Source organism: Epinephelus moara, chromosome 4 (assembly GCF_006386435.1).
Source record: "Epinephelus moara isolate mb chromosome 4, YSFRI_EMoa_1.0, whole genome shotgun sequence".
Lineage (NCBI taxonomy): Eukaryota > Metazoa > Chordata > Actinopteri > Perciformes > Serranidae > Epinephelus > Epinephelus moara.
In genome coordinates, this window is record NC_065509.1 from 10921608 (window position 1) to 10944387 (window position 22780).

Genomic DNA, 22780 nt, shown 5'->3' on the forward strand with positions numbered 1-22780 from the left:
CTCTCTCTCTCTCTCTCTCTCTCTCTCTCTCTGTCTCTCTCTCTCTGTCTCATTGTGTCATACGGATTACTGTTAATTTATTATGCTGATCTGTTCTGTACGACATCTATTGCACGTCTGTCCGTCCTGGAAGAGGGATCCCTCCTCAGTTGCTCTTCCTGAGGTTTCTACCGTTTTTTTTCCCCATTAAAGGGTTTTTTTTGGGGAGTTTTTCCTTATCCGATGTGAGGGTCATAAGGACAGAGGGATGTCGTATGCTGTAAAGCCCTGTGAGGCAAATTGTGATTTGTGATATTGGGCTTTATAAATAAAATTGATGGATTGATTGATTGATACACTTTAATAAGAATATATCCACTGCACTTTGTAAGTGGTGATAAACAATGATAGTAGCGTCATAATTTAGCGTGCAAACATGAGGCTGGTACTAGTCCTCTCATCTAACACCCAGCAAGACCGTGAATAAGTGCATTTAAAGAAAAAAAAAGTTTGTTTTTGTTGTTTCTTTGGAGGTAAAATTAGAAGTTAGAATTTAATATAATTTATTAGTCCCCATGGAGAAATTCATTTTCTTCACTCCACTGTGATATGCATACACACACAGGCCCACACACATGCACAAACAGGACCTATACATGCATTAAATGGAGAGATGTCACAGTGACGGGGCTGCCCGAGTGATTGGGGGTTCGGTGCCTTGCTCAAGGGCACCTCTGCAGCGCCCGGGAGTTGAACTGGCGCCCCTCCAGCTACATCTCTGGTTTTTGGTCCCAAGTCCCTATGGACTGAGCTACTGCCATATAGTTGAAATTCTGCAAATAAGTTAACTTAGAGGTTTTTAAATTTCCTTTACAGCTATAGGTAACTGTGGTAATACTAATGCTAATGCTAATTTCCTTTAGCAAACAACAAGCTTAAAACCATTAAAACAAAACATATTTACTGGAAAAAGTGAATATTGAACCTCCTAGAGGCTCTGTTTGTACAACCAAATGCTGACCAAGACTTACATACAATAAACTTTAATTAATTGAAAACACACACACCTATACTCTGTGTGTCTGGCAATACACTATGATTATGTTACCCAACCATCGTTGTCGCTGTGGTAGAACATTTGCCAATGGACAACACACACCTGTCACTGAAAGCAGCCATGCCCCTAATTATGGATAATTTGAAGTAAACAAGAGTTACATAAAAATTCACCCCCAATGCAGTTGTCATGAAGGGGGAAATTAACTATAGAAACTAAAATCATTTGTGTACCAGGCTGTAAACATGTTTATTTCTGCTGTAAATTTGGGCATTTTAACATGGGGGTCTATAGAGATTGGCTCACTCTTGGAGCCAGCCTCAAGTGGCCATTTGAGGAACTGCAGTTTTTGGAACTTCCATGTTGGCTTCATTTGTTAGGCCTGGAGGTTGCTGCTTGGTCTGAATTAAACAATTATGCAATATCATTACATTTCCTGATGTCAACCATAACCAAAACCAAGAAAAAATCTTGGGAAACCAAGAGGAAAACCAGCAAAACAGTAAAAAACAGAATTTATTTAACATTTGTTTATGTTATTTATTTGTTTTTTTTTGGTTGTTTTTTGAAAATTGATAATGCCATTGCCAATGTTTTGCCAAGCATGTGCAAAGTCATACGTTGCTTCTTTTCATGTTGTCTTTCCAGTGAGAATTTATGTTATATTGAACTTTGACACTGAAAAGGACAGGTTTGAAAACCAACTGTCTCTGTGACTGTTAGGTCACAGAGGCTTGCAGAGGAGCTGACGGGCACATTTCCAAATTTGAGTTAGCCGGTTGGCTGATTCAACTGCTACTAGGGCTTTGGTTTGTGAAAGGAAAGATATTTAAATGTTATAAAAAGCCAGTTTAAAAGCAAAAGAAAACGAAATAAAAAGTCTCATAATGAAAAAATAATGTCTTAAGCTGATCTAAAATACAGAACTTGTAGAAGGTCCAGAAATATTTCAGGAATCATTGCTGGAATTGGCCTTTAGGTATCCACTAATCCTCTTAAAAATACTCTCCTAACCTGACACAACCCTTTCATCTACCTTTGCCCTTTAGAACCGCCAATTCAAGGGGTCGATCAATAAACGATGAAAGGTTTGCCAAATATAAGTGAACAACCCCCTTTTCATAGAATGAACAAGAGTTTCCAAAATCTTGTACCGTTCATGGCCAAACTCCAATCTGTCTTTCCTCAATTGTTTCTTTACACTTTCCCCCGAACCAGGCGAGCTATGTTGAGCTAAGTGTGGCAGACATTAAATCAATATGGGTTGGATAAGGTTGTGGTGGTCCACATTTAGCAAAAAGATAACTTCAGATAAGTCGGAAGCATGCGTATACACAACAACACACATATACACACGGCTGGCTTGGGGCGAGATGGAAGCCAAGAGATCACATTAATTAAAAAAAGATAAGAATGCAGACATTGTAACACACACTTGCCCACACACACACACACACACACACAAAACTGATGAAATACAGCTAGAAGGCACCAAAAACAGGTAGAGGGCAAAAGGTGAAATGATTGTTTCAGACATTTGGAAATTACCTTGGTAACTTTTTAGGATCCACAGAGTCCCATAGACATAAAACATTTATACGATATAGTTACAGTGGTTTGGGGGGCACACAGGAAATGTACTGGAGCCGGTGGGAACTGTGAGGTTGGGTCAATCTAATTGGCTTTCTAAAATACAAAGTTGTCAATGTGCTGCAAGAGTAAACACTGTGTCCCAGCTGAGGGGCTGGATACTCTAAAGTCCATACTTCTTTTTACCAAATATTATATTGTAACAGCCCAACAACACGTGTCCAATTTCAGATGCCCCCCAAAATGCAGCCAAGAAAGAAGCTTTCTCGTACAACAGTTTGTTACATCAGGTGTGTCCTTTGAGGCTTAATGCCCAATGAAACATAAAATAATACGGCAGAATGGGAAAAGAAAAATGTAAGAGGTTTGTTGTGATAAAAATTTAAGATCAAAGTAAGCTCCAAATAAGTTGCAAAATCTCTTCATTGGAAACAGATCTTAGTTTAAGGTCTACATTTGGTTACCATTACACATGTCTCCATGCTTCTTATATCCTAGTCCTTTTTGTTATAGTATGTGCTAACTGCATAAACCATACTGTAGAGCTTACATTATCTTATTGAAGATGCAGTAATATAGATAAGTTAGAAATTATTGCACAGAAATGCTACATTAGGTTGGAGGCCATTTAGGGTCTTCATTACAGAGTGTGTCCACCAAAGCAAAGACCAAATGGGATGGTTCAGCAAACTGAAAGCTGAAAAAGATGAGCTGTTCACTTGAGCCAAAAATCCTTCCTGTAATGTTGTAGGTTTGTTGAAGTTGTATGACACGATTCAACCAATTATATCAAATATTTGCTGGTCACAGTTTTTTATGTATATGAGGGTAAATCATTGTGCCCTCAATATTTCCTGGGTGTATTATGATAAATCTGAACCTTGTTGATACACTGATATATTAGTAAAAATACATAACTTTTGGCAGTGGTGGGATTTGAACCTCCTATAACAATGAGTTTAAATTTTAAGCCCAGTGTCAATTATAATCCAAGAGCTACTGCAATATTAAAACCTGGTTAAAAGAGGATACTCAAAGAATTTGCCTTTTTCAAACACTTTTGACAACAACAAAGGAATGCAGTAAAAAGAAATTTAAATGTATGTGATGTTATGCGGGCCAAATAACTTAAAGCATGGGTAACATGGATATAGTGCACCAGAGGTTTAACCTTGCAAGGGTTTTAGTATTAAACCATCTAATGTTTACATGCATACATCCTTGCCCTCACATTTATGGGGGTGTTATACCACACTTCCATAGAGACTGGAGTCTAAATCCAGTGCCTTACTGGGAATTCAGCCTATTCTCATTCTAAGCTTTGTCTGTGATTTCAGCATCAGACACCTGAAGCCAAAAGCCACCTTTTATGGTGGTATGATATGTCGCTGGACAGCGTAAGTTGGTAGAGCAGCATGATGGAACCTTTTGCAGTCGGCTAGACGGCACTTGTTACGGTGGTATGATACGCGGCTGGACAACTCAGGTTGAAATGCTGCTGTGGATGACGTAATATAAGGAGTAGAAAAGTCTGCATAGGGCAGGCTGGAGAGGTGGTGGGTTGGTCCAACAAACCCCAGACTTTCACCTAGGATGTTGATGTCCCTTTCTCGTATGAATGTAAAGCCAATCCATGATGTTTATATTTAAACCTAACCATGTGCTTCTGTTATGTCTGCGTTGGCAGCTGCATTCCTGAACGTCAACAGCAGATGCAGAAGGATACCTGGCGCGTAATATGTAGAAGTGAAAGGCCAGGAACATGTAATGACTTAGTACAGTATGAGAACATGTTTAGGAATCCCCATTGGCAGTGAGAGGCAAGCAAGATGTGAGTGGCGCATTAATGTTCTGTCATCTAATCCACACTGACTGTGTCTTCAATGAAAAGTCTTAGCTGTCTATCAGCTCCTGGGGAGCTGATTGAACAGTGCTGACCTGCTTTCACTGACTGAGCAAAAATGTACGGAACCAAAATAGTTTGTTTCTGCTGTAAAGTTGGACATTTCAACATATTAACTCTGTTGTGGAGACATCCTCATGTGGCCATTCAATATATTGCAGTTATTAGCACTTTCTCACTGGCTTTATTTTTCATAGATATGGTTATTAAGTTTAAAATATATACACAGCAGGATCTTTGTGGATCCTGCAGAATGGGCGACCGGGGTGGTGGTCCCCATCTTCAAAAAAGGGGACCGGAGGGTGTGCTCCAACTATCGGGGTATCACACTGCTCAGCCTCCCGGGTAAAGTTTACACCAGGGTGCTGGAAAGGAGGCTCCGACCGATTGTCGAACCTCAGATTCAGGAGGAGCAATGCGGATTCCATCCTGGCCGTGGAACAGTGGACCAGCTCTTTACCCATGGGAGTTTGCCCATCCAATCTACATGTGCTTTGTGGACCTGGAGAAAGCTTACGACCGCGTCCTTCGGGGTGTCTTGTGTGTGTGGGGGGGTGGGTGGGGGGGACTACGGGAGTACAGGTGCCAGGCTCGATGCTTCTTTGGGTAGTGACCGAAAGATTGAGATCGCGGGTACAAGTGGTGGAAATGAGTTTCCTGAGCTCGGAGTAGAGCTGCTGCTCCTTCACATCAAAAGGGGTCAGTTGAGGTGGTTCGGGCATCTGACTAGGATGCCTCCTGGGCGCCTCCTGCTGGAGGTGCCCCGGGCACGTCAGACTGGTAGGAGGCCGCGGGGCAGACCCAGAACACGCTGGAGGGATTACATATCTCGTCTGGAGAGGGATGTCTGGGGTGCTTTGTCGGCCTGCTGCCCCCGCGACCCGGCCCCAGATAAGCGGATAAAAATGGATGGATGGAGGATCTTTGTGTGACTTCACTAAATGTGACAAAAAGATACTTAAAGCATAAAAACATGCAGGGGGCAGACTGATGCATGTAATAAAATGGAAGCGTATCTGTTTCATGAGATACTCATGCCCACTCTGCTCAATACTCTAGGTCCAGCAGTTTGAAAATCTGTGGATCAGTGGTGTGGGCATCTGTGGGAACTTGTAAGAACCAAAACCACAAAACCTTCTGTTACATTACCAGTGAGTGACATCAGTTGCCTGGGATGTGAGTATTGTGAAAACAGTGATGTAGTGGCATGACATAGCTTTACACTCTGAGCTACGTGAAAAGGAGAGATACATTCTTCTCATCCAAAGCATTTAGGATTAGCAGAGGATGGTTTCGATCCATCGACCTCCGGGTTATGGGCCCAGCACGCTTCCGCTGCGCCACTCTGCTATCCCTTTTGGGTGCAGTGGCTTGCACATCTTTACTTTACTTATCATGGGAATCTTTGGGAACTTCTGGGAAACAATATTTCAGCAGCTTACAGGTTTCAATTGTAGGGGAAATACCTTTTAAAAAATGTTTGCACTCGTAATAAAATTTTGGGGCACCACCCTCCTAAAGAGGGAAGTGACTAATCAAATTAATAACTCCGTAAGCCGCTTATTAATTCGTCAGCACGCTTATCAATAATGAATCAATCTCAATATCTGGGTTATGAATTCTCCATACAGTGATCTCAGCTCCTGTCCAAAAGATATATACACAGACAACGACTTGGCGATAAATGAGGATTTATTTGAGCTAAATATGTAATAACTGAAAAAATGAATAGCAAATGGTAATTATATGAAATAACACAAAATCAACAGTATGTATACAGATGGATTGAAATGAGAAGTAACACTCGTGAGTTATTTAGTTTGGCGATAGTGAGAGAGTATGTGACTGTAGATAAATTGGGAACGCAGGGATGCGCAAAATCATGTATCTAATGAAACCTAAATTAAGATCAGGAAAATTAAGCCTCCTGTTCGACTTCACTCTTCACCACACAGTGGCTTCCTTAAGTTATGGATATTCTTTGCCTACTTTCTTGGCAGCAGGGATCAGGAGAAGTTCCTCTTGGGGCCCCAGATTGTCGCTTCACAGCTCCCGGACTTTCCAGCAGAGTGAAACCGGCTGGCACACAGCGGTGTAGGAGCGGTTGAGTCTGTGATGTACTGCAGGTGGCCCCAACGTTGTTTTCCTTGCGCTGCAGAAAGTCTTTGGGTTTGGCACAAGAACCACTGTGACGAGTGGTTGGCAGCTGCTGGTTCCAATAAATCCGGGGTGAAGAGCTTGGTCGACAGGCGCTGGCCTACTTTGTTATAATTACTCGCTTATAATAATGGTGAAAACAATATCGTTGGCCGTTCGATATTGTTATCAAAGTTATTACTTACGTGCAAAAATGTTGAAGACACTGGAGATAAAAGAAAACTGGATAAGCACATATAAAAGTTTAAAATAACTGATCGTGAGCGCAAAAGAGTTACGCAGGAACCGAGTATAAAAATGTAACTGGTTAAAACATAAGATAACAAGTAGACAAAATGAAAAAACAAAAGAGCGTACGCAAAACATAAAAGCAAGAGAGGCTACAATACGGAAGAGAAGCCAAGAGAGGCAAGAGCGTACAAGAGGGCGAGCAGTGCCGAGCACACATGTTTTTATCAGGCCAAAGTGGGCAGGTCTGATAAGGCATCCTCTTAGTGGAAAAATAAGGTTATTATTTTATTTTGGAGGAAACTTAATGCTTTTATTATACAAGATCTGCTTCAAATACCCACACTCTAGACTAACCTATAGTTGCAATATATAATGAAAAAACAAGATGAAGACGCAAATATTCATGCAAATAAGTTGATTAGCAAACCCCAACTATATCTTAATTATAAACTTTTACAAGTTAATGACCTAAAGAGCCTTGAAGTACCTCAAGTAAACTTTTTACCCCCCTTTTGGCACCCGGATGTCTGGAGGGGGCATCCCTCCTGACCAGAGTAAGCTCGGGGGCAGGGTAATAAACATTTGACCCTCCTTGTGGCTTTCTCTCAGAGTTTAGGAAGGCTGTATGCTCCTACACAATGTTAAGTTATTTTCTTCCTAGTGATTATCTAAAGTCCTTCCAGGAATCTCTAAGATAGGTCCAGAAAACTGTCCGAATACCCAACGGACTTTTACTGAAACAAAAGACTTGGGCATAGCAACACTATTTGCCTCAGCTTCTCGTGACACACACGTGGTGTCCAATTTAGCAAGAGTGAAGGCACTTCACTTTGGAGAAGTGTGGCAATGGATGTTAAGTCATCTGAAAACATGGCAGAGTGAGTATGCATGTAAAGGATAGAGACATCCTGCAGATCCAAAGCTATTAACGGAGGATGGTTTTGATCCATCAACCTCTGGGTTATGGGCTCAGCATGTTTCTGCTGTAGCACTCTGCTCTCCCTTTTGGTTGCAAGGGCTTGAAAATCTCTGGTTCACTTATTGTGGCATCTTTGGAAACAAGTATTTCACCAGCTTACAGGATGAAAACTTGTGTATTTGCTGGACCTCACAGGGACCTTTTTCGAGTGATTTCCCCAATCTTCTCCAAGAACCTGTAAGGTGTCCACTTTAGCAATATAGAAAGAAGATAATTGACTTTACACACCTGTGGCAATTAGTCATTTGAGAACATGGCAACTGGAGCACAGACAATAACTGAGCACACTAACTACAACAACAGCGGTTATCACTTGACACTTTTCTCTTTCAAACCTGCAGGCAGAAAGAATGGCAGTGGTGGGATTTGAACCCACGCCTCCACAGAGACTGGAGCCTAAATCCAGCGCCTTAGACCACTCGGCCACACTACCTTGTATTTGCTGTGCCTGCTCTACAATTTCATGTTTGACAAATTCAAGTGAAAGTGATCAGTGGTCGATATTTCTTGTTACCTTAACAGCAACTAGTGGCACCATCTAAATAACCTCAACCAGTCAGTATGAGGAGCAACATTTGGCTTTCCATAGAGATTAAATGTTTTTTTTTAAACTGAAAAGAATATGATGTGGACCTTTCACTGCAGCAGTGATTACTTAGTCATCGAAAAAATACAGATATGTGAGTATGGATGGAAACAGTAGAGTCAGCATGAAGCCAAACAAAATGCCATCTGTCCGTTTGGTAATATTGGTTGCTTTACCGAAGTTCATCAAACCTAATACATGAACTTTTGCTAATAAGAGGTGCATGACACCAGCAATGGTCAGTGCTGCAATTCAAGGCTTTTGAGACATGCAGCCATTTTGCATTTGTTTCTTTTATAACCACAAGTATTTAGAAAACTTAGGAAACATTATCTTCGGTAACTACTGATATGCAGTCCATGATCAAGAAAAATGTAGTCGCTCTATTTGTGGTCCAAATGCATACAAAGTGCAGTTCTGACAAAAACTTGCAATGACACTAGTTGAAACAACTACACTGAGGCCAATACACTGTAAAAACGGAGTCTGACACACGTGTCAGTGGCTGTGGGAATGTAAATGAGATGGAATTGAGTTGGGCAAGGATGGAGGGCTGTTGTTAGAGAATGCCACAGTAAGCAAACACGCAGTCTGCTGACACTATGTAACTGACTTGGCCAGCGGATTTCGCTACAAGCTGATTGGCTGTGGAAACATGTGATGTGCCTTACATTTCAAAACCAGCCGCTGGCCACTTGACAAGCTAAGTCAAAGGTTATACCATCATCAGCTTGAGTCAAGTTTAAATGGACCTTTTCACACTGTTGCAAGTTTTCTCTGCAGTGTTCTAAAACGGTTTCGTCACTCTTTAGTCATAACTGGGCTTAAAAGACCCAGAAGTTACAAACCACTTTCGCAAAGCCATGGGACTGGCATGTTTACTCTAAAGGGCAAGTAAAACATCAAATTGGCAACAGTCGGATTTGAACCTACACCTCCTGAAAGACTGAAGCCTGAGCCCAGTGCCTGTATCTACTGCTGTGGTTACATCAACTTTTTAAGAAGATCACCCAATCCAAAGCGATCCACATCCGTTATGAAATCAGCCCATCATCCATTCCCTCGTGGGATAAATGCAACCGTCTTCTCTTCCCCTGGCTCCTCTATCTGTCTTATTGGTTAGCAGGGGCCTTGTAAAGTTTTGCAAGATGCATAGGCCCCCAATTTGACTGGTCTATTTTCGTTTTATATCACCCTCTCTCTAACATTTATCTTAAGCTCAGGGCCTTCTTATCAATTGATGATTTATTTTATCTCTAGTTTTCCCTTTTGCTCTGAAGCCTTTATGTTTCTTTCTTTAACTGCTCCCTCTATTTGATGGTAGTGATGCGCAGGTATTTTAAAGGGCCCATCTCAATTTATTTCTCATTTCACCCGTCTTTCCTTTTTATCTGTTTCTCTACATCAACCCCAAACTATCTCATTTATATTCAAAACCTTCATTTATCCCAGAGTGTTTTCAACCAATACCCTGCTTCACATTCATGCATTTACACGCGTTCACCTTTGAGAGTTCTTCAACACCACCACAGTCCTCTGTTGTTGACCTCTGAGCAGTGCCAATGGAGTTGCAGATGGAAGGTCAATTCCTTGCTCAAGGGAATGTTGATATGCTGTTACTGAAGCAGTGTTACTCATTCACTTTTAACACCCACATTTTCCCTGTCCCATGAAGCACAGGAGCCTGAATGCACCACTGAGAATATGACTGACTCACTCCCAGACTAAATGACTTGTTTAAATAGGCAGTTTTTTTTTTCTTGCAGTGAGAACAGAGCGAGGAGGAGATGGGACGAGATGAGAATAAAAGATGACACAATTTAGACAGACACAGAGCAGGTGAACAAGAGGGAATAAAAAGAAAAGAGCAAAGATGGGTCAAGAGAGGAGACAAGCTGAAAGTCCAAGTGAAGATGGAGGAGGTGAGGTGAGACGAAAAGAGAGTGGAGTTCAAAAGGGGGGACAGGGGAGGACAAAGAGGCAGCAGAGAAGATTTGGTTGATGAAGGCAAGAAAAAAGGAACACTTATCCAAAAAGAACTTTAAATAAATCATAGTCTGAAATAGTGGTTTATATAGGGGGAAATTAAGTTGCTTTAACATTATAACATGAATGTGTCTCAATCTGGAGCATGCAATGAACTGAGCAGAGAACATGCAAATTAATTATATTTTGAAGAGAAAGGTCTATCACTTTAAAAACAATTTAGTTTCAGTGAACAAAAATATATTTTCCCCAATAAATTTAAAGATACAAAAGTCATTTTTAACCACCGTTTGAACCAGCTTTGTGTAGACCGTGTTATGCTGTGTTCACACGGACAGACAACACCTTCCGGATGGCTTTGGAAACACAAACCAACATTCTGATGGAATGGCAGGACGGTAAGGCTAAACATGTACGACAATATGTTGCAATAGTAATGTCAAATTGTTTTTTGAATAAATTACATTGCAGAAAATTATTTAATGCTCATTATTTCATATAGTTATCAGGGTTCCTATACATTTTCTAAAACTTCAAAAACAAAATCTCAATCAAAATTTCAAAAGTTTTCCATGGCTTTTAAAAGACCCCCCGCAAAAAAAATTCCAAGACTATTCACAATGTATAACATCTCAAAAACTCTGCACAGTTTAAAGTAGTAGTTGGGCATAGCATAGATATGGAAACTTTTGGATTTATGATAAATTGATATAAAATTACACTTCCACAACACTCATCAGATTCAAACTCGCTATTCATTATTAAACTACGCAAACGTAATTCCATCTAGCTGGCATACATATCATGGAGATTTGGACCATGGGAAGAAGAAACGTACATGATGGTAAATAGGACACTTATTGACACGTATCATAGCTACATAACGTCAACAGCTGCAGAAAATAAATTTGCCCTTAGGTTACATTCTTTGGAAGGTAATCCACAGAAGATTACTGTAACTTCATTACACACAACAAAGTTCCATAGCTTTTTCAAAACTTTAAAGGATTTTACTAATTTTATGAAATTTCCAGGTTTTCCATGACAGTGAGAACCCTTAGTAATAGTCCAGATTGCACATTTTCACTTTGTGTGAAGGATCTTCGCAACGTCTGGTTCTAAGTTTGGCCACGAAAGATGGCAAAAAGTTTAAATATTTTAACTTTAAACTGCAATGCTGTCTGCTATTAACATTGCTGGTATTCATCTAATTTTACCATCCTGCTCTTGTCCACTAAAATGATATCTGGTTTACTGTCTTTAGTGTCCCTGATTCCATGTGAATGCAACATTAGCGCGTTATCACTCATACTAGTTGCCTTTCTCACTGAAATGTCTACTATTTTAGTTAGTTACCATTGACTGATGCCTATTAAAGGTGGTGGTAAAAATGCTAAGTTTTGGAAATGCAAGGATGAGTGTCGAGTGCTCAGTCTTTTTACTGGTTTCCAGCAAGTTACTATATTTCTAAATACATCACATGACAGTAAGCCAGCTATCTTAGTCAGCAAGTGCTTATCTGGCAGAAGTTAGCTAGCTAGCTACCAAGGTAGCTAGGCGGCAAGCTAATAAAGTACAGACTATCTCACAAATTAAATTTTATAAAGGTTCATTAAACTCAATATTTAACCAAAACTGTATAAACTGTGTGTGGCTGTGGTGCTTACCATTTCCCCAGTGCTTCCCTAGTTATCATTAATTGATAATCCTACCAGCAAAACAGTTAATAAGAAATTACAGAGGAAGGTCCAGTGAAACTGTTTCTCTATAAAGTATACTTACAAAAATCTTTGTCTGTGCTCAGAATGTCCCATCATGTGTTCAGGATTGAGGCACAAATATAATGCCATAAAAAATAGTGGAGCCGTCCCTTGTGCAGACCTTAGCAGTAAAGAGTCCATGGACCTAACACATTGTTCGTGGTAGAGAGCCGATAGTCGTGGCTTGTTAACCACCAAAGAGAAAAGCAGCAGGACATCAGCCTTAAATATGACTGCCCCTAATGAGTTTCTATTCCGGGTTCCTTAACATTAAAATGTTCATTTACCTCAGCAAGGACTCATAATGGCTTGAAGAACCCACTGATTTATAAATGAGTTTGAAGTGGTACTCTGTGGTTCTTTTGAAAGGTATTTTATAAATTGTATTGATTGAGTCCATTATATACATTTTTCATAAACGGTCTTAAACAGCAGCAGCAATAAATCCTGGTCCTTGATTTGAAATGAAAACCACCTAAATCCAACTAATCTGAGTTCTTTGGGCTATGATTGAAGACCACTCCTTTACAGCTCTATGAAGAATCAAATGTTTATAGCATGAAAAAAGGGCTCTTCTGGTACAGTCCTAAACGTCTGATGGTTTATAGAGGCTTTTAAAAAATAAGAGTATGTGAGTGCAGAGAAGAGGAGGTCAGAACAGGAGCAACAGAAGTACAGGAGTTGAGTTGAGAAATGGTAAGGTGCAGAGAACAGATAGTGGGTGAGGAGAGATGAAGAAAAATGCACTGAAAATGAGCAAATATAAGAAGAGAGATGATGCGAGGAGGTGAGATTGTGAGGAGAGTTGAGAGAGGTAGGAGCATTTAAGTGAGCAAGATTGCCTTCTGATGCAACCCATACGACTTTTTCAAAAGTTTTTATACGAGTCTTAAGCACTTTCAATTTGCCAAACCAAGATACCCTCTTAGTTGGCTAGCTTAGTGTGTTGAAGATTATTATCTCTGCACACAAAAAAGACTGTGGAATATGTCCTCCATCTCATTAGGTTTATTTGGACAGAAAGTAAAACCAATTTTTGCCTGGAGTTATTCAGGTAAATTTGACTGCAGCAGTGCTTGTGCAGTCCATTTATTCACCCAAAACAACCAACACAATGACTGTACAGCAATAAACTGTAAGCTAGTCTCTGACCGATTTCATGATGAACTCAACAGGTAGTCCAGTCTCTCCCCGTTTTCCTCTTTTCTTCTACACATTTATGAAAAAGATTAGTAAAGCACAGGCATAAATATTTTGCTCAAGTTGACACCCTTACAACCAGCGCTGAGCACTTTCACACTTCTCAAGAGCTGGTCTGACTCACCAGATGTAGACTGCGGCTGTAACCCTGCCATTGGAAGGCTGATAAGGGCAGCATTCTCCCTTCCTTCCACTTTCTGCGTTTTACCATTTCCAAATCCCCTTTGCTCAAGGGAAACAACAACAACCTTTGAGCTAACAACTTGCACGCTGAATATAGTAAGTTTTGTCAAAGATTTGGATCATACAATAAGGCATGCCTGCATGAATTGCTGTAAAGATCTTCAACATATAAAACAACTTGTGAACACACCTTGGAAAAGCCCAGACTGTGTCTCAATTGATGTTTTCTGGCATGGCCAGTCGGAGTTGATCTGCTACATCTTTTTACCCTGGCAATGGCATGCGCCAATAACATTAACTTCACTTATGTGCCAATCTGTTCCTCTTCACATAAGCTTCTGTAATATAAAAAAAATACATAAAAAGCCAAACACAGCCAGCAAATTGCCTAGGGTTTTAATGGGTCCAGTGAGTTATTCCAGAGCTAAAGTATAGTCAGGCTCCACCTCCGGGGCATTAATTATCAAATGAAGTTGAATTACACAGCAGACATATGCCAATTTGCTAAAGATTGTACAAGATTTTGTGGAACATCAGTCATAAGCCAAGAACAGTGGATTAACTCTTAACTATTTTCATGTCCATCAGGTTAATGCTAGGAAAGAGGTCAAGGTAGAGTTCAAGATGAGAGACATATGCAACCAAAGCATAGGAAGTCTAGGAATAGTATTAAAGCTAATTTAATCTACTATCTCTCCACCCAAATATTTCAGGAAAGGAAGGTCAGGAATCTTTTTTAAACTACCTAAACTTTGATACACATTTTAACCTATCTCTGTCTTTTAGTCTATTTTGTCTTGACAAAATGGACTAAAACCCATATTGTCTTGACAATATGGGTGAACAAACCACAGCTATGGGTGAACAAACCAAAGCTATTTTGGGACTACAGAGAGACTAGACAGAGGCATTTAGTGGGAGACATGTGTTCTTGGTCAAATTATTTCACTTTTTTCTTTTTAAAAAAATTGCAAACATTTCTCAAATCCTGCTTAGTTTATTTCATTGAGCTGACAGTTCCTTGGGAAGACTCAGTGGAAGAAGCCTATAAAAGAAAAAAGCTTAGATATGCAGACTTAGGAGCAGAAGCTGAGCAGCGAGGGTGGAAAACTAGGATTTGTCCAGTGGAAGTGGGGTGTAGGGGATTCATAGCAAGATCAGCTGTCTCGCTCCTGGGGGAACTCGGAGTGCGGGGACAGAGTTTGAGGAAGACAGTGAGGGAAATGTCAGATGAAGCAGCTAGATGTAGTCAGTGGATTTGGATGAGGAGGAATAATGTCAGTTGGGGGCCAGCAGGGGGAACTACTAGGCAGGGTACATAACTCCTTGAGATCAGGTGGAGAGATCCACCAATCAGTCCTCTCAGGAAATCCAGGAAGAGGAGGGTTATTTAAGTGTGGGAGTGGCCTATTTGAATCCCTTTTTTTTTTGAGACCATGCTACAAGGTGATTGTGTTTCCTGATCCTGTGAGTTATCTATCTCCTTTAACTTTAGCTTATACTGGAGTTATGCTATGTAATGTGTGAAATAGAGTATGGTGAATGTGCTAGGAAAGGTAGTATCAGCACTGTCTCTATCTGGAGCTCGCATAAACAGAGCCTGGGTTTGGTTGAAGGTGGCGGTGCTGTTTGGGCTGAGAAAGCCATGTGTAAGTAAGGTAAAGGGGGTTGTTGGGTCGGTGCGGGGAGCAGTGAGAGCTGGCATTAGGGGAGTGTCTCTGGGACGCCAGAGATTACTGTCTAGCCTCCTGGAGGTGTCGTGGGACCAACTAGGCGAAACACTGGTGAAAGAAGGTTCCCACCCGATGACCCCAAAGACATGTTAGTTATCACTGCTCACTGGTCTGTATAGTTAAGCCTTGCCATAATAGCTTATCATAGGGCTTAGGAGGTTATTCACTGAGCGCTGATCATTTTTTTAGAGCACAAACTTCTTGTGTTTATTTGAACTTATTATGGGTTATAAATTGATGATGTAAAAAAAAAAAAAAAAAAAAAAAGAATTTAAATTTATCAGCAAACAGCTGCAACAGCTCCTTGCAACCTTTGGAATGAGAACGGTGGAGACTCAACCATGTTTCAGTCTTAAATACACCGGGTATTAATTTTCATTCTGAAATTAACAAACTGATGTTTTTTGTTGTTTTTTTTTTAAGTCCTTTGGTACAACCTAACCCACTAATAAGTAACACTTGGGAAAGGAATCATCAGCAGCACACACTGCTACCAAAGAACAAAAATGTTATTAGTAAAACCAACGTGTTGCAGCAAAGCTTTGTTCTCTGTACTGCCAGTGTTAGTACTACTATTCCCACAGAGCTGAGAGAGTCAGGAGGAGAAAGGAGGAGTTGAGAGACAGCACCTGATGATCAGATAGTTACTCTTTGATATATCTGAAGAACCTGGAAAAAAATGAGGTGCTGTGTTTGAGAAACTGGTCAGGTTGGCAAGTTCTGTCTGGAGGATAGAAGGAGAGGATGGAGTACAAAGAAAGGGAAAAAGATGAGAGTTACAGGCAGGTTAACTGGAGGAGAAAATGCCAAGCTTAGGGCTTGCTCTTTTGATTTTTGAAAATGACACAATACAGAGATCCAATGATTACTTGAACGAAATAAAAATGTGATAATTAGTGTTTTTTCCAAAGTCTTTTGCAATTGTATATATAAGAAAAACTAATCAAACAAACAATGTCAATATTCAACAAAGTCTATTGTGTGTGTGTGTGTGTGTGTGTGTGTGTGTGTGTGTGTGTGTGTGTGTGTGTGTGTGAGGGCCTTTGGTGCACCATTGTGCTCTGTTGATGTTGACTCTACTTTCTTTTCCCTCCTTGGTAAATAAATTTATGTACATTTTTTTTTTCTTCTGACCATATTCAAATCCAATATTTAGAGAAGTGCTGAAGCTTTCCATCTGCCACTGCAGGACTGACTATGAAGCAATAAAGGAATTGTTTATGTTTCATGTATTTTATATTCTTTTCATTCACCAAAAACTCATTTACAGATAAAGTAATGTAGTGATGTTATTTACTATATTAGGGCCACTGTGGGAGCTTTGACTCCCTGTTCCATCTCTTATGAACAAAGTGTTATAAAACTCCATTATGTAATAGAAATTATAAAAGACATACTTAGAATTTGGGTGTAAGACAGCCTTGTTTTCTGTTAACTGAAATGATCAGAGTCTTCTTGCAAATTTATCTTTTACAGCACACTTAACAGATTATTTGGAATAGTCTAGGGGCTGTATTCACAAACACTTTCAGGATACTCTCAGAGAGCTCCTAGATTTCAGTCAGGAGTCCTAGCCTAGGAGTGATTTAGGAAAGTTCTCAGAGCAAATCTGAGCAAAGAAGGGACAGAAACTTTTACCTTGCTGAGGAGGTGTGGTTGACCCTGTTGTGAGGTGTGATGCTTTCTTTAAACAGATATGATTGGTTGTCACAGACACACCCTTTTGTGGGCATGCAAGGTGTGGACACCCAGTGGAAACAAAATGAACTGCTGACTGTGTGTTGTCATTGTTAAGTGCAACACACACCGCCGCCATACGCCGCGCGTCAAAACGCCTGCCTCCATTATATTCTATGAACAAACCCGCGCCGATTTTGATAAGAAACTCACCCGTGAAATCCAAGTTGTTGTTGCCTCAAAGTTTTTCCTCTTCTTCTTCCGTTACTAGCAGTTGGCAACCGTTGGCAACTACTGTAGGTACAGCCACCTAGCGGGCTGGGGTGGGAAATACACTTTAGTGTCGACGGTGCCGCTGGTCGCCGCTGCCAATGTGTGTTGGGGGGCGGCACTTGACGGCTACAGCGCCGCGCCGGCGGCAGTGTGTGTTGCACTTTAGTGTGATCACTCTGCTGATGAAAGTCTGAGACAGACTCAAGTCATCACTGCTGCACTGTTGCAATTTTACACTTTCCCAAATATCTTAGTGTCGTGATCATTTTATTTTTGGTGTTTTATTGTTATTGCATTGGATGGGAAATGTGAGCTCATCTCTGATGAGATCGACCACAAATATTATTCCTGCACCATCTAATTTGTAGCATTTCATTTACTCACTGTCATTAGAGCATATTTATATTGGAGAATATTTCTCTGACCTCTGTCATTTTCCCCTCTCTTTAAGAAACTCTTAATCCTCTTAAAAGTCATTAGCCCTGCTCCAAACAGTTTTCCACCTTAGGAGCTCTCTTAGGGGCTTAGATACTTTGTGAATAACTCTTATCTTTACCAGGACTTAGTCTTAACTTTAAGGGGAAATTCTTAGAAAATGTCAAAATTCTAGCAACTCTTAGTACTAAGACGCTTTGTGAATACAGCCCCAGGTATGTATACTAAAAAATCAGCTAAAACTCTGAGCTTCTGGAGACTGGCAATTTTTCAGACAGCCAAGATTTACGCCCCGCTAGTCTGAATAATGTCCCATTGGAACAAAAGCCCATTCCTCCGACAGCCCGTTAATCCAAAACCAAATGCCCATCGCTCTGAAGTCCCATCCCTCTGAAATAAACACACCCCACAGTTAGACAAACCAATTGCCAGAAAAAAAAACATTCACTCCCATTGTACCTTCTATATAAACCACGGATACATTTATCAACAATGCTCTAATGAATGTGTGGTTATATTTAGGCACAAAAACCACAAGGTTATGGTTTGGAGAAGGCTTATAACACCCATGTTAAAGCAGGGATGGGTCGGTGTAAACACCCAAGTTCAGTGGCTCAAATGCTGCTGAGAAATGTGTTTAACATTTGGTAAAAGCACAAGAGATCGGTGCCTTAAACACCACAGGGAAACTGAAACTATCTGCAGTGTGTATTTTCACAGAAATTGAACTTTTGAACAATAGGCGTTTCATTTTGGAATAGCAGGCTGTCCGAAAATGGGATTTCAGTCCAATGGGACACTTTTCAGACTAATGGGGCTCTGGAATTTGGGGCTTTCAGCACAACGACATGGCACCTTGCCCTATACTACAATATACTGTAGAGTGCTGTCTGTATTTTTTACCCCCATCCATTCTTTAGGCAAGTTACACAGAGTTACCCTCATTTCAGTCCACAGATCGCAAACAACGAGCGCAAGATGGGCACAGTGTGTGTGTGTGTGTGTGTGTGTGTGTGTGAGAGAGAGAGAGAGAGAGAGAGAGAGAGAGAGAGAGAGAGAGAGAGAGAGATAGAGAGAGACAGGGAGAGGAAAAGAGTGTGATGTCATGTATGTTGGGTGCATGTGTGTGTATTTAACAAAGAAGGGTCATTTATTCTGGTTGCATTGGTTTTATTCATGTGGAAGAAAGTGGGAGATAAATGTGAAGATTGTTCACAAGATACTTGTTTGAGTAAGCGAGTCAGTGAGTAAGTCAGTGTGTGTGTGTGTGTGTCTGTGTGTGCTGACAGCTGAACAAAAGGTGTATGGGTCCATGACAAGTTGTTGACGGTTTCATATCCACTCTGGGGCCACAGTGAGACTCTACTGGAGGAAGAAAAAAAATAAAAATAAATAAAGAGGGGAGATGAAAAGATGAGCGGAAGGCGAGTGGAAAAACACATTACGGCATCTCCCCAAAGAGTCACCAAAGCCACTGACTTGTTATTGTCTTGTCTGCATCTGTGTGTGTGTGTGTGTGTGTGTGTGTGTGTGTGTGTCTTTTGCCTTTTATCTCATACCCCTTCAGTCTATCGTTCTCTAACTTTGGCTAATTCAGCTTCTCATCATAGATACAAACCTATTGTGTTGTTGTCAGCGCATGCACATCCATTCACAGGTGCTGAGACACAAACACAGCTCGCAAAAGTTACGGAGAGAGAACCTCGTGCACCCACAAACTGTAGGTGCTGCGTTTGACGGTTTATATGCCCAGTAAAAAGTTTGTAAAAGTCTGATGACATCTGTTCCCGACTAAAGGCTACAACGAACGCTCAAATAGGTAAGTGTCGAGAGCTCTGATTGGTCTACAGACAATACACAATTGTAATTTTAGGGGACACAGTTGACAGAAAGATGTGAGGAATGGAAAATTAATGCGCTTCAGACAGAGGGCTGTACACCGAGTCCAATACAAAGAAACAAAACAACAAGACAAGGAGGCAGAGCAGGAGCGAAACATAAAGGGATTGGGGAGAAAGATGGAGAAAAGTGAATATCAGAGAAAGAAGGAGGAAGGAAGAGGCGAGTAGGTCTGCCGAGTCAAAGAGATGAGACGGGGTTTGTATCTGAGTTTCTATTCTTCTTCTGCTGCCCCTGTGGCGTTCGGATAAAACAGGCCCAAACAGACATCAGAACAGCGAGGAAAGTTTCGTCAAAGTTGTTGTCGGTGGTGGTGGATGTCCTTGCACTCTGTTTTCTCTCCTCCCTTGCTCATCTGTCTAGTTCTGCCTGTCATTATCAAAAAATTGGAAGTTTGTCAGTGAAGTTTGTGTTTCGGTGAATAATGCCCTTGCGCTCTTTCTTTGCCCAACTCCGCTGAGAGTTTGATAGATTGAAATAGGTAGTTATATGCTCCATCGTCTGCTTTTCTTCTCACCTCCTCCAGCTCTTGTTCTGCCTCCCTATTTGCATCTCATTTTGTTCTCGCTTTTATTTTGGTCTTTTGAATCTGTGATGACTTTGTGTCTATATCTCTGTTTCTGACTTCATCACTCCACTTGAGTATCTGTGCCTTTTTTCCTCCTGATTTTATGCATGCCTATATTTCAAGAAGTGATATCATTCCAGCTGCTCTTACCTGATAGCTCATCTTTTAAAAAACACATCTCTAATCCCTTTTGAAGCACACTGTGCTCTCTACTAGATGTATTCGCTCTCTAAAAATATACAACCTCACTCTTATTTCGGTTACTAAACCTTCCCTCTTCTTCATTTATCAGAGGGTCACATTGAACCATGTATACCTTTTGTCATTAAACTCAAACCTTACCAAACAGGAAAGCTGCTCTAATTAGCATGAACAATTAGTCAAGTGAGATCAATTTTGGATCAATGACATGAGAGACTTGTGTACTTTTGTTTTTTTTTGTGTTGTTTAGGGTTGGTTCGGTTCTTGGTAATACCAATTCAGTTCGGTACTCCGTCGTGGACTGGGTTTTTTTTTTGATACCGACCAGACCGCATACTCGGGCAGAATGTACACAGAGCAGACGCCGCGGAGGTCTGCCCGGTAAAAGCGGACGTCCGCAAGCCCTGTGCGCGCAAAGTACGACCGCACGGACCCCGTTCCGCGCACCAGTGTCACACAAAAGACTGCTCGGCATGTATTTTTCACATTGCGTGGATTTTTCACGGACATTTTTACAGGAAACTACAACACGGAAGTGCGCTCGACTATGGAAGCCCGAATGACTGCGGACATTCCTCGTGGAGTCCACTGCGCTTATAGTACACATGAGTGTGTGAGCACCTGTGTCTGCCTCTTCGCCAAGCGCACAGCGAGCAGGAGAGAGAGGGGGGTGGGGCAGGGACTGAGCTAGGGGGTGCGAGTGCGCCGAGGCCTCTACTGTAGCCTGGGGAGTCAATAATGGCGGACAATTTAGTCTCAAAGAAATCAAAGAATGCGCCACTATGGCAACACTTTGGCTTTGAGCCAGACGAAGGAGGCAACCCTTGTTTGCACTGATTGAGTAAGCTGCAAAATTTATTTGTAAGGAATAAAACAAACAACGTGTTACTGTCACTCTGTTGTCCTATGGTCGTTTTTTATTTTAAATGAGTCAATTGCGCCCCCAAGTGGCGAAAATCTGGTATTACCGACTTCATGCGGTTTTTCACAAAAACCGGACCTTTTTTTTTTTTCTCATACTGACCCAACCCTAGTGTTGTTTTCTCCCATGTTTGAAGTGGTAAAGGATTATAACACCAATATACCAGTCACAGCATGCTTCAATCACTATGTGACTTGCTCTATCATTTTCAGTCACGCTGACCCTGAAACACGCTGAGCTGTATACGCTTTTGGAACAAGGAGATTTGTAGTTTTTTCTAATGATGTCAATATTTTTTTTTGTACTCACCAATATTTCATCAAATTACACAATGACTGTCACAGAGCCATGATTTTGAGAAAAGGGCATTCAAAGTTTTCAGCACCTCTGGCACAAAGATATACAATGGAGCCCACTGACTATAAACCTGGACCACATTCTGTAGTCAGGAGGCCGCCCTAGGGTAAAAACTACACCAGAAAGCTTGGGGACACTTTTATTTTGCAGCCAGTAAGGTAACAAAAACAAGCATACCCAGCAACACTGCAGGAAGACGAGAGCATATTGTTTCTGTCAGTACAACTGTGGTCAATTTGAGAAACGAAGATAGCATACAGTTAGCAGTGAACACTGAACAACAATATTCTTGGATTAATTTTTATGAAAAAGCCATCTGATTCTTTTGATTGGTGGATGCTTACAGAATGAAGGAATATAAGTAATTAAGGACTGGACTTATATTTGAACTTTATGACTGCTTCAAATGTAGGGAGTTAGCATTTTTTGGTCTCTGTTTACCACGCAGGTAAATCTGAATGCAACCTCGATGCTCATAGTTTCTGTGAAATAAACTAACAATTGAACTGTGGAGAATCTTACTAAGTTAACTATGTGTAGCATGTCCATATTGACAAAAGTTCAATGCTATATTTTGATGTGCGATCCTAACCCCTTAGATCTAGCTCAAGTGGTTGGCAGCTACCCAATGGGTTAGGAAATTTTAATATTCTGAAAGTCAAGACTTAAAGTGAAATCAGAAAAAAAAATCCACAGTCCTCAACCCTACCTTGTTACTGTAACATATAGAGCCCTGCGTGGGACTGTTTTCTTCATCCCGCTGAATTTCTGACCATCACCGCCCGCGACCGCAACGTGTGTGTTACACTCCCGCCCGCTCCCGCAATGTGTATGTCCACTCCCGCCCGCTCCCGCAAAACTCTGAGAATTTATGCCCGCACAATAATGGAGATGCATTGATTTTGTGTCTTCTCCCGTCCCGCAGGAGAAAACACGTCATTTTATAGGCTATTAATAAAGAGATTCATGAGGCTGTTTGTTTCGTTTCCCTGGCCTGCATGTCTTTTGACGCACTGGTCAGGAATAGCGCTCCTATTTCGTTGTTTTCATTTAGTTTTTAATGAAATAAAGGCTGTTTCATATTCTATTCTCCTCCTCTGTATT

The 22780-nt window shown here is 41.0% G+C and overlaps 1 non-coding gene across 1 annotated transcript; it reads right to left on the reverse strand.

Moving 5' to 3' along the window:
• Nucleotides 1-8247: 8247 nt before the first annotated feature.
• trnal-uag (transfer RNA leucine (anticodon UAG)) lies at nucleotides 8248-8329 on the reverse strand. The gene has a single exon. It is a non-coding gene; the product is annotated as a tRNA-Leu (tRNA).
• Nucleotides 8330-22780: the final 14451 nt, after the last annotated feature.